The 13,397-nt window shown below is 36.2% G+C and overlaps 1 protein-coding gene and 1 non-coding gene across 2 annotated transcripts in view; one reads left to right on the top strand and one right to left on the bottom strand.

Annotated features, from left to right (window-relative positions):
- The window catches only part of TAF4B (TATA-box binding protein associated factor 4b), a 166,194-nt gene that overhangs the window by 133,681 nt on the left and 19,116 nt on the right, over positions 1 to 13,397 (top strand). The window lies entirely within an intron of this gene.
- Positions 1,003 to 1,108, bottom strand: LOC114673932 (U6 spliceosomal RNA). The gene has a single exon (XR_003724770.1). It is a non-coding gene; the product is annotated as a U6 spliceosomal RNA (small nuclear RNA).

Here is a 13,397-nt window from a genome sequence, read left to right as displayed (position 1 = left end):
TTTCAGCAGGCAGCAGAAGCTTCCTGCTTGTAACCAAAAAGTAAGTCTGAGAAGCTAGAAGGGAGTGTCCTGTAGAGGAGGGATGGTACTGGAGAGGGGTCTGTCCATGAACAGTAGGAACTCTGATGGTTGACGTGTGTTATGGTAAGAGTGAAAAAGCAGGAGGCAGAGTGAGACGGAGTCCATAGCTTTGTCATCTTCAGAGAACGTGGTAATAGCGATTTGTGGACTTAATTATTTTCTACACTATTTTCTTTCCATGAATCCTTCAGTATGTAGTAAGATAGGGCTTCCAAAGCATCAGTCTTGTGGTGGTCTTCTCGAACTCAGTGCTGTACATAGTTCTTTGACTGTACCTGATAGAATGTTTTTGGTTTTGTCTTTTTTGAGATGGGGTCTTGCTTTATCACCCAGGCTGGAGAGCAGTGGTGCAATCTCCACTCACTGCAACCTCCACCTCCCAGGCTCACACCATCCTCCCACCTCAACCTCCTGAGTTACTGGAACCACAGGCACATGCCACCTCACCTGATGCCACTGCTGATTTGCATTAGTCACAATTGTTAACAACCCTTTATTCACTTGCTTTGTTTCTTCACAAATAACACAAAAATGATATATGATCATCATTTTTGATGATCATCAAAAAATTACAGAATTTTTTGTATTTTTAGTTGCGACCAAGTTTCACCATGTTACCCAGGCTGGTCTCAAATTCCTGAACTCAGATCATCTGCTGCCTCGGCCTCCTAAAGTACTTGGATTACAGCTGTGAGCCACTGCGCCTGGCCTATTATTTTATTTTTATTTCTTAACTTCTTTATTTCCACTCATTTTATAAAGGAAGAGTTATAGAATTATTAAAACCAGATCTCTTTGGATTGTAATATTTCGAGTAGATTTGAGGAATAACTTCCTGACAGTGTTTAAACTAGCATGAATTTACCTAAGTGTACAATCTCCAACATGTTTTCCAACGCCAACATTTTATGAAATATATGTAAAAATGTGGAATGCTTCATGAATTTGCTTGTTATCTTGTGCAGGGGCCATGCTAATCTTCTCTGTATCATTCCAGTTTTAGTATATGTGCTGCCAAAGTGAGCACACCAGCATTCTTTAAGTTTCTCTAAAATGATGTGGAATCTCCCTAGAAGAGTAATAAAAGAAGGTAGATTGCTCAATCAACAAATGATTATTGATTTAGGGGGAAAGGAAGGGGGATCTCCTATGTCTCCCATGCTTTTAAGATAGTACTGCTTAAAGCAAGGGATATAGATAGCTTTTTATTTGAGAGGAGGGAATGTTTAACTATTTTCACATTTAAAATGTCCAAGTGGTATAGAAGAGTATTTGTCCCTTGTAAGGAAACAATAGAAGAATATTTAAAACAGCTTTTCCTTGGATATTCTTTCTGAAAATTTCCATGCATATATTAGGTTAAACCATATGAACTTGCCTTTTTTTTAGGTGAACAGTTGTTAATTAAGTATTGGCAGTTTCAGATAGTTCAACCTAATACAATCATTTTATATATGTGCTTTTAAAATATATATGTAATAATCACAGTTTACCTTTATTGCAATTAGAATGTATTATCTTCATTAGTCCTCATAATTCCTCTGTAAGATCATACTATTGTTTTCCTCAAATGAAAAAATTGTGATATAGAGAGGATTAGTTGCTTACCCGAAGTTCTATAATTAGTAAGTAGAAGAACCCAAGTACATGTCCAAAGAAATGTGTACTTTTAAGTACTATAATGGGATCATCCTAAAAGCACTATTCTATAATTTGTGGGACAATGTGTCTTGGACATTAATAGGATTCTCCAGAAGGAGCATAACAGTAGGATATACATATATACATGTATGTACAGGGATATTAAAAATGAGAATTGGCTTACATGATTATGGAAGCTGAGAAGTCTCACGCTATGCTGTCTACAACCTGGAGACCCAGGTAAGTCATTGGTATAATTCTGTCTGAATGTGAAGTCCTGAGAAACAGGGGAGCCAGTGGTATGGTGTAACTCTCAGTCCAAGGCGGAAGGCCTGAGAATGGGGATGGGGAATTAACTGGAGGTGGGTCACTGGTGTAAATACTGGAATGAGAACCTGGAGCTCTGATGTCTGAAGGCAGAAGATGCATGTACGAGCTCTAGAAGAGAGAGTGAGTTTGCCCTTTCTTTACCTTTTCGTTCTATCCAAGTCCTCAACTGATTGGGTCATGCATCCTTATATTGGTAAGGGTGGTTCTTTATTCAGTCTACTGATTCAAATGCTAATCTCTTCCCAAAACACTCTTATAGACACACAGAAACAATGTTTTGCCAGCTATCTGGGTAACCCTTAGCCCAGTCAAGTTGGCACATAAAATTAACCATCATAGACATTTTCCCATACTGGTACATATCCATTGATAGACATTTAGAATATTTTCATTTGTTTATTATAAATAATGAGCATCCTGTTTTATCTTCATGTAATCATTTGTTTTACAGGATTGATTTCTAGAAGTGGAACTTCTAGGTCCATGGATATGCACAAAATTTAATAGACACTCATAATGCTTACCAAAAGCATTCCAAAAGTTTCCACTGCTGATTGAGTGCCTGTTTCTCCATTTTCTTGCTAGTGATAGATATGATCAATCATTTAAGAATGTTTGTCACTGCAATTTTTTATTTATTGCATCTCTACTATTCCTTTGTGCTCTCTTCAAAGGTCAAAGTTCTGTTTTTACATGGAAACATGGTGTAGAAGTGTTGAACAACCTCTAAAATAACCTATATGAGAAATACTTAGATTTTAAAACATTTATTTAAGTATTAAAATCATTTAGGGATAGTTTTTTTTTTATAACTTAGAAATATGTACATTTTCAAATAGAGAACCAGGTTGAATTCTTATGGATATTTAAATGATCTTAAGTAGGTGTCATTTTCTTTACCATATTTGCTAGTTTTCATCATTTGAGGATAGGGTTAGATTATAATTGAAATACTAAGCCAGAAATTATTTTGGAAAACCCAAAGGCTTAAAACCTTTTGGGGACAAACAGTATTTCTTAAAGATAATTGTCTGTTTCTTGTTGTTGTCACAGGTGATTCTTCCCTCTGAAAAGGTACATAAGTAATTTAACTAAAAGTCTATTCACATGAAAGGCCCAGCTTTAATTTGCATTTCCTTAAGGGGCACAGGTAGCAATCACTCTTCACCTCCATTCCCTTCCACTAGGTTACAGGGGACCCTAGTTTTCTGAAGGGTTCCTTATTTATTTATAGCTGACTTATTAGACGTTTAAACAGATTTATTATCATCTAACTCTTTTGATAAATACATAGATTCAGCAGAATTTAGAACGTGCTGTTACCTTAGACAAAGCAGCTCCTTATATTTTAAGATCTTTTTTTTTTTTTTTACATTCTGTTTTATTCACACTTCATGAACAAATCTGCCTTGCTATTCATAAATGACCTAAACATAAATCTGAATTTTAGTTGGGTCTTTAAAATTTTCCAAAGACTTAAAAGTTGACTGTTTGTCTGCTATCTTTATGGACTTACTGTGAAATATGTTAAACTGCATATTATTGGCTTATTGTTTCTTCACAAGTCCCACATAAATGAGAGGCTGAAAACATATATTAACAAAAATAATGAAGAAAGGAGAAAAATGGCAGTAAGGGTATTCAGTAGAATTTGAAAGTTGATTCAAACTAGTGACTAGAGGCATTCATTCTGAGAAAAATAACTAGCCTAAGAGAGGAGAGAGGAAGCCTGAAATACTAATAGTCAGGTGCATGACTTCTAAATAGCAGCAGATTGGCAAGGATCACCTGATATTTGAGGAAAAACCTTTATGTGAAAGATAAAAGGGAGAATATGGAAGAAAAGGCATGAAGCAGAAGGAAACTGAAAAAGGGAAAAGAAAGGAAATGGAATATTTTGCAACCATTACACTAGACTAGAAGGCTATTTGAAAGAAAAGCAGTTGGGGAAAATGAAATACCCTGTTGGAAATGTAAGGTATAGTGAAAGAAATAAGCAATGATAGAAGAGTTAGAAGTTAAAACTCGGGACTGCTCCAAGAAAGTTGTTTGTTTTTAAGACAAAGATGGTGTGCCGGACTTGTATTGTGTCATACTAGCTAAGCTGGAACTGTTTCCCAGATTTCTTTTTTCTTTTGCATTGTTAGCAAGGGCCGTGAAGCATTTTGACTTTGAAAGGTAAATGTGAAATTGCAGACATATTCTTATGCTTAGAAGATCAGGGAGAGGACAACAGATGCTGTTGCAGCTCAAAGGCGTTGCTGGCATGGGCTGGCATAGGCATTGCCCAGCAGCTGGGCTCCTTAGCTCCTCTTCTCTTTTGGCTCCTCTGAACCCTGGGCCAGACCTAGCACCAGATGCAGAGTTACAGCTGAACATGAACTGTTTAACTAGGTTAACAATTACACCTGGCCAAATCTCTGGTAATGCCATATTTTGTATCATTTCTAGTCTTCTCTGGTCAAATGCTAACTAATACAGGGCTTTGTACCATTGGTAGCTGCAGAGGACTAGCACCTTAAAAGATGGTTCTCTGGTCTAATCAGATCTAACAGCAATAATGATCCTGTCTCTAGTGGCAAAAGGGACACTGGTGGTCTGTGGCATGCAGTGGCAAAACAGTTAATTATCACTTGTAGACAGTAGAAATTAAATGCCCTTGGAAGGCAAGGCTTTGGGAGAAGTAGTATTTATTACCACATAACATTTTAGTGACAATAATAATGAGATAGATTGGTTCCTTCAAAATATACTGGAGAACTTAAGGAAGAAAAGGGCTGTAAATTCTGAGCTCAGAGTCCACATAAGGGAGTGAAATAATCTGTGATTGCCCTAAAAGAAATCCTTATCTCTTGTAGCCAAAGGCAGAGATTTCTAGACACCAAATCCAAAGTCTTTTCCTGCAGGTGGCTGAATTACAGTGCAAACTGAACTTCCAATCTTGTAAGATCTCTTGGGTTAAAGTGTACATTTGTTGGGAAAGAGTGGAAAATTGGGATGAGAGATATGAGCAGATTCCGATGAAACTGGGTACCTTGAACTCCTCAGTTCTAATTCTATTGAACCTCCCTTTCCAGTCCTTCTACCCCTGTCTGTCTGAAGGAGGTTAGTCTCCTGTAGCACCCGTATTGGCTTCCCTTAAGGAAATTGCCTTAACATGGGACTACTGGTCTTCCTCAGGACCTATCCTCACCACCTCTCATTGCTTCTATACCTAGAATTAGCCTCAAGTTCCAGCAGCCCCCAGAGAATGAGGTACTAAGTGTCACCCATAATAAGACAGGATGCGATGCACACTGAGTGAAGCACCTGATTTTGCCTGCAGGTACCTGAGGGGATGGTGTGGGAATGGATCCTAAGGGTGTAGGTTCAGAGTAGAAGGAATGTAAAGTTGGATCAGGCTGAAGTTATTGATATGGACTCACCAATAGAGATACTAGACAGAAGATATTAGATGAGAGAGAAGGCTAGGAGTGGCTTTAACAGTTTATTCAGTTGGTTGACTTAAAGCTAGATCAGAAGGTGGCCTGAAAGTGAAATTGAGATAGATGATAGAACTTTATTTATATATTATAAATATTTGTATCCAAAGGCTTGGAGAAATTGGGATGCTAGAGTGGATTTATCATGTAGGTCCTGATCACACATGTGGGTCCAGAGGATATTCATTTTATCAAAGCTATGAGAAATTAGGAATTCTCAAAAAAAGACCCAATTAAAATTCAGATTTATGTTTAGGTCATTATATGAATAAGTGAGGCAGATTTGTTCATGAAGCTTGAACAAAACAGAATGTTAAAAAAAAATCTTAAAATGTAAGGAGCTGCTTTGTCTAAAGTAACAGCATGCTCTAAATTCTACTGAATTGACATCATATTTATAAAAAGTGTTAGATGACAATAAATCTGTTTAAACATTTAACAAGTCAGCTATAATAAGTAAATAAGGAACTCTTCAAAAAACTGTGGTCCCCTGTAGCCCGGTGGAAGAGAATGGAGGTAAAGACCTGTGCCCCTAATTCTTACAGTTTCCTTATTTCTCTATTCATGAGGGGAGCCTCACCACCCTTGAGGAGCTCTGTTGGCTATTCGCTTTAAGTTAGTAATGACAGGGGAACTGCTGACCTCAAACTAGGCTCCTGGAATTCATTGGGAATGATAGGATCCCAGGTGGCAGTGGCAAGTAGTGTCATTTAATTGCTGAAGACAAGGTGAGTGTGATTACTGTAATAGTCCACAAAGTCAGTGCAGTAATCAGAATAGTCTGAGCTGCAGAGATCTTTGATATTGGCTAGGTGATCATGGTATCCCTGGAACGGAAATAGATGGGAATCTATTTAGTCTTCCTTGATTTGTATAAACATATAAGCTCTAGGTCTGATAAACAGATACGTGACTTCGATGATCTCAATAAAGAATTATACACCCACAACCAGTCCCCAGATTTAAGCCAGTTTACAGACACCAAGACCTTTGAATGAAGGAAAAGCCACAGGTCCTCTTGAGGAAAGACCCTGCCTCACAGTGAGAAATTCTACTGTGAATTTCTTTCTAGCCTTTCCTCAGAGGGCCTGCAGCCATTTGCCAGGTGATTGTGCACTGGGGAAGGGGAAATAATTAGACACTTTAGGGATTGGTAGACACTGGAGCTCAGTGTATAGGAAATCTAGGAGACCCAAAACACCATTGTTTTCCATTAGTTAATGGAGTTTTGGCATAGGTTTACCTCACAATGGACCCTGAACCCACAGCATGGTTATTTCCACATTCCTGGAATGGGGAATTGGAATAGACATACTCAGCAACTAACAGAGTTCCCACACTGGTTTCCTGACCCATGGGAGTGAGAGAAAGTAAAATGGAAGCCACTAGAATGGTGTCTACCTACCAAAATAGTAAACTGTTTCCTGGAGGAGTTGCAGAGCTACCATAAAGGATTTGAAAAACGCAAGAGTGGTGATTCTTATTACATTCCCATTCCCCTTGCCTGTTTGTCTTCGGAGAATGACAGTGGATTACCATAAACTTAATCAAGGTGATTTCAATTGCAGGTATTTTTTCCAGATGTGCTTTTGTTGCTAGAGCAAATCTATACAAATCCTGACTTTTGGTATGCAGATATTGATCTGGCATACACTTCTTTTCTGTATACCTATTAGTAAAGACCATCAGAATCAGTTTACTTTTGACTGGCAAGGTTTGCATTACACTCTTAGTAACCTACTTCAAGGCTGTATTAAGCCTTATGACGTATTAAGTCGTATGCAAAGGACCTGGATAGCTTCTTCCTTCCACATATTTTGCCTATCCGTTATATTAGTACCATGCTGATTGACCTGGTGATCAAAAAGTAACAACACCTCTTGACAGTTTAGTAAGCTGTGTGCATACCAGAGGGTGAGCAATGAGTCCCACAGAAATGTAGGGGCCTACTATCTTGGTGAACTTTCTAGGGCTTCAGTAGTTTGGAGCTTGTTGAGAAACGCTTTCCAAGGAAAGACAACTTGTGTCAGCCCCTCTCCCTTCACAAAGAGAGAGACACGTTTGGATTTTAAAGGCAACATGCACCTCATTTAATCTGAAGCGGGGATTGACCCCCTTTCTGTGAGCCTTGCTCCACCTTATTGCCCTAGTCAGGAGCTCCAAAGCTTCCCCTCTTCTCTTACATTTAGTGTGTGGAATCTGTCCTCCCACTTTCTCTTAGTGTTTTGTCTCCAGTGGGCTTTTCACTGTCAGCTCTTCCCAGGTCCCCTTCCTGTTATTGTCACGCATACCTTTTGATTCCTCAGATTGGTGATTTCTCTTAGCTCCTGCCTTCCTCTTTAATGTAAATTTTTAAATTTAAAATGTTTATATTAAAATCAATGTATGTATATTGTAGAAAATATGAAAAGAAATTAAACGTTATCTAAAAAAAATGTATTGCCAATTGCTTTCCTCTTAAAGTGAACTAGTTTACATTCCTACCAGTGTTGTATGAAAGTGTTTATTAGGATCTCAATACTGGATATTATTATTTTAAAAAAATAATCCATGATGGCATTTGTCATCTCTCAGACTTTTGAATTGAATTGGTAATCTTTCCATCCTTTATTTAGGAGTTGTAATATACTTGTTGAGATGGCATTTGTATTCATTCATTCATTCATTTATTCATTTATTCATTCCTCCCTCCCTTTGTTCAACTAGCGTTACTAAGTGCGATGGCTAGGTCTCAGCTTCCTTGGAATTTAGTAGTCCAAACAGTTAGCTTTCTTTATCATAGCAGTGCTCGATTTATGCCACTATGGCCTTTTCCACCTTAACACAAAGCATGATTAGGAATGTATGAGGGCAGTCCATAATGCACCTTGTTAGCATGGTGGCCATGATAGCCAGCCATAGATACTTGTTGTTAAACTGAAAATTATGTTTATTATTAGCAAAATACTGAGCTCACAGAATTTAAGATTCCCATGTCTTCCTCAAGTATTTTTAGTGTTGCATTCCACTGTCCTATTAAGTATTCCAGTTACTATTCTTCCCAGGGCAAATTGTGTGTTGATGGTGTTTTATATGTAATATTTGAGGCTTTACATGGTATTTTTTCTTCAAATCACTTTAATTATAGTTAGCCTAATCATGAGCTTATGCTAAGAAAGTTTTTTTTTTTTTAAAGACTGTCCAGCTTTAAGATAATTTCTATGAGTTTTTGAAACACTCCGTCTGCCTGCTTCTTCTGTAATTTAGAGTACCGTTACTCTCCTTAAGTTGTAGTGTTCTCACAGGTCCAGTTATATTGTTATTATTCTATAATGTTGTACCTGTCTCTTTCTGCCTTTATGCAGCTCTTTGGTTTACACTTCAGTGACTATGAGAAGCATGAATTGCCTGTTATATAGGATTGCCTATAATAAGTATCAGTCAGGTCCTAGAGGGTTTTCCAAAGTGATCAATGAGTGCTGATTAACAACAAACCAATGTTTATGGGAAAAGTGGTTGGTAACTCTATTACCTTTCCGTAGTTTAAATGATGGTTAATTTCTCTGTGAAATTTGTCCCAGTTAGATGTTCAGATTTTCAATGAACGTTACCCACAATACTGAGTTTACATGAAAAACAATTGTTTAAGTATACCTTATAATGATATTTAGTGTACCCTATTTAGCTTCTGTTTACATATGCATTTTTCTCAAGAATTCCATGAAATATTGAAGGAAAAGTAAACATAGGTTGATTTTCAAGTGTTTATTTGAACGTGTTTTGGCTTGTCAGGTGTGTGCCAACTTCTTTTTTCATCGAGATATAATTTATGTACAATAAATTCACTTTTGTAAAGTGCCCAATCCAGCTCTTTTTAGTATATTCAGAAGACTGCGTAATCATCCCCACTATTTAATCCCAGAACATTTTCATTACCCTGCAAAGACATAGCTTGTTTCTTTAGCCATTAGCAGTCATCCTGTCAGTTCCTGACAACCACTAATCTACTTTTCTGTCTGTAAGGATTCACCTATTGTAGGCATTCATATAAACGGAATCATATAACATGTGGCCTTTTGTATCTGGCTTCTTTCACTTAGCATAATGTTTTCATGGTCTGCCTGTATTATAGCATGTATCAATACTTCATTCTTGTTTTTGATTGAATAATATTCCATTGTATGAATATGCATTTTGTTTATCTATTCAGCTGATGGACATTTGGTTGTTTATACTTTTTGCTATTATGAGTAATGCTGCTATGTACATTCATATACAACTTCTTAGGTGGTCATATATTTTCATTTATCTTGGGTATGTCCCTAAGAGTAGAACGTCTGGGTCATATGGTGACTATGTTTGATGTTTTTGGGAACTGCCAAACTGCTTTCCATAGCAACTACATGATTTGACTTTTCCATCCACAATGCACAAGGGTTCTACTTTCTCCACATCCTTGCCAACACTTGTTATTGTCTTTTTAAAATTTTTATTATTGTCATTCTAATGTGTGTAGAAGTAGTATCTCCTTGTGGTTTTGCTTTGCATTTTCCTGAAGACTAATGATGTTGAGCATCTTTTCATGTGCTTTAGACTGTTTGTACATCGACTTTCTAAAAATAAGTTCAATATATCATTTTTTTCTTTGGTTACTTGTATTTAGTTGTCATATCCAAAAACACCATTATTTAATCCAGTGTCACAATAATTTATATCTATATTTTCTTCTAGGAGTTTTATAGTTTTAGTTCTTACATTTACGTATTTGATCCACTTTGAGTTAATATTTGTATATGGCATGAGGTCGGGGCCCAAATTCATTCTTTTGTGTGTGGCTATCCAGCTGTCCAGACATCATTTTTTGAAAACATTATTCTTTCCCCATTGCATGATCTCAACAGCCTTGTCAAAACTCAGTTGATAGTAGATATGTAGAATTATTTCTAGGCTCTCAATTCTATTTGATCCATCTATGTATCTGTCCTTACACCAGTACCACACTGTCTTGATTACTATAACTTTGTAGTTAATTTTGAAATTGGGAAGTGTGAGTCTATTTGTTTTCAAGATCATTTTGACTATTATGGGTCCTTTATATTTTCATGTGTATTTTAGGATCAGCTTGTTAGCTTCAACCAGAAAAAAAGGTAGACAGTATTTTGATATGAATTGCATTGAATATATAGACAAATTTGGGTAGTATTGCCAACTCAGCAATATTAAATAGTCTTTTCATTGATATTCTTCAGTTTCTTTTGACAGTGTTTATAGTTTTCAGTGAACAAGTCTTGTACCACTAGTTAAAATTTTTTTCCTAAATATTATTCTTTTTGATGCTGTTGTACATAGCATTGGTTTCTTTATTTTATTTTTGGATTGTGCATTGTCAGTGTATAGAACTACTATGTAGTTTTGTACATTGATTTTTTTTTTTATCCTGCAGCCTTGCTGAATTCGTTTATTAGTTCTAATAATTTTTTGTGAGTTTCTTGGGATTTTCTATATACAAGATCATGTCATATGCAAATAGTGGTAGTTGTATTTCTTTGACTTCTGGATGCCTTGTTATTTCATTTTCTTGCCTAGTTGTCTTGGCTAGAACCTCCAGTACTAGTTGAATAGAAATGGTGGAGCAGACATCCTTTTTTATTTCAGAATTTAGGGGAAAAGAGTTCAGTCTTTGACCAGTAAGTGTGATGTTAGCTGTGGGTTTCTCACAGATGCTTTTTTTTTTTTTTTTAAGGTTGAGGAAGTTTGCCTTCTATATTTATGGTTTGTTTAGTCTTTTTATCATGAAAGAACGTTAAGTTTTTTCAAATGCTTTTTCTGCCTCTTTTGAGATGATTGTGCTTTTTTTTCTTTATCTATAGAAAGTATATTACATTGATTGATTTTTATGTATTGAACGCACCTTGTATTCCTGGGATAAATCCCACTTGGTTATTGGTGTATAGCACTTTTTATATACTATTAGTTTCTGCTTGCCAGTATTTCATTGAAGAGTTTTGCATCCATATTCATAAGGAATAATAGTCTGCAGTGGTTTTTTCATGATGTCTTTAGCTTGTTTAGGTATCAGGGTAATACCATCCTTGGAGAATGGATTAGAAAGTGTTTCCTCCTCTCATTTTTTGTAGAAGAGTTTGTGAAGTATTGGTGTTAATTCTTCTTTAAATGTTTGATAGATTTCAATAGTGAAGCCATCTGGCCCTGTGCTCTTCTTTGGGAAAACTTTATTAATTACGAATTCAATCTCTTCTTCTAGGATCATGTGCCAGTTTAATTCATCTTCTGCTTCTTAGCACTAGGCATGTATGTGGTCCTGTATCCATTTTTATTATTTGTTCTTCTCCTCACTGTTCCTTCTTAATTCTGCATGTATGAGTAGATGCTAGAAGCCTAACAAACCTTGTCATTAAATGGTCATGTTGTGTTTTTATTGCAACAAGTTTAAATAGTAAAACCATCTGCTGGCTTTAACTTTGTGTTATTCAAGGAGATTTAGTTGTTTGCTACTACTCTTCTGGCACAAACAACACCATGGGAATACCCAGGTGTTTGGTTGTTGTTTTGTTGTTTTAACCCAGTATTATACGTAAATGGGCCATTCACAGGGTCTGTTCATGACAGGTCATGTTCTAGATTTATTACTCCTCTCAGTAGTTTGCTAATGTTATTTCTTGTGTGTTATAGTTTGTTGCTGTTGACAGTGCTTTCAGTGATTGTATTTGGCTTCCCTCATTAGGGATTTCAACAAAATCAGTTATTCTTCATCGTCCCAAACTGGTATTACATATAGCAAACAAAAGCATGTACATTTGTCCTTGGAAATTAAGTAGGTAAAGGTAATTGTTAGTTAAATTGTTAGTTTAGGAAATAAAATGGCAAGGTAGATTAAGTCTAGTAATTAGATTTTTTTAAAAATGCTGCTTATATGTGTTTTTGACCATTAGCTTATAGACTGTTCTCAACTGTACTCCTATGGGGTGTTTGGAAATGTGTGAAGTGGTGGTGTTTTGACACAGTGATTCAGTGAAGGGTGGGGTGGGTTGTGTGCTACTGGCATTTTGTGGCTTGGGGCCAGTGATACTAAACATTTCACAGCGTGAGAGGGCAAATTCACTTAATTTAGCTTACCCAGAATTCTAATAATATCCCCATTAAGAAACACTGATACATAAATTTCTCAAGCATTTCAGTAATATTTGTAATATTGAGTTACCATGCTCTAGGATCTTATAGTATCTTTCAGGTAACTTTTGAAATTTACAAACATCTTTTCACATAAGTGTTGGAGTAAACATTTCTTTGTCTACTTTCTCTGTAGCTATTATAATGTTTGTGATGTAGAATTCCAGCTTGACAAACTTCTCATACGTCTATACCAAAGTACACCAGATCATAGGAAAGAGTAACCATGTTCCTTTGGGGAAGTCTTCAGGAAGGGTTGACTTTGACATCTCAATTTTAAGTTATAAATTTAAATTAACTTTGCATTTGCTTTTCAGATTGAGGTATAATTTATATACAATAGACTGTATTGATTTTAATTGTAACCACTATCCCAGATCAAGATATAAAACATTTGTATGATCCCCAGAAAGTTCTATTATGCCTTTTACCACCTCCAATCCCCTCTGCAATTACTGATCTAATTTCTGTTACCATGGCTTAATCTTTCCTTTTTCAGAACTTTGTAGAATTTGAAACCATACGATAATGTAGTCTTGTTTCTGAATTATTTCACTCATAATGTTTTTGAGATTGATTCACATTATACATATCAGTAGTATATGCTTTTTAGTGCTGAGTTGTCTTCTGTTTTATAAATGCTCCATAATTTGTTTATTCAATGTTACTGGGCTGTTTTCAATATTTGGCTGG

The sequence above is a fragment of the Macaca mulatta genome, chromosome 18 (assembly GCF_049350105.2).
Source record: "Macaca mulatta isolate MMU2019108-1 chromosome 18, T2T-MMU8v2.0, whole genome shotgun sequence".
NCBI lineage: Eukaryota > Metazoa > Chordata > Mammalia > Primates > Cercopithecidae > Macaca > Macaca mulatta.
This window is presented reverse-complemented; position numbering and strand designations above follow the sequence as displayed.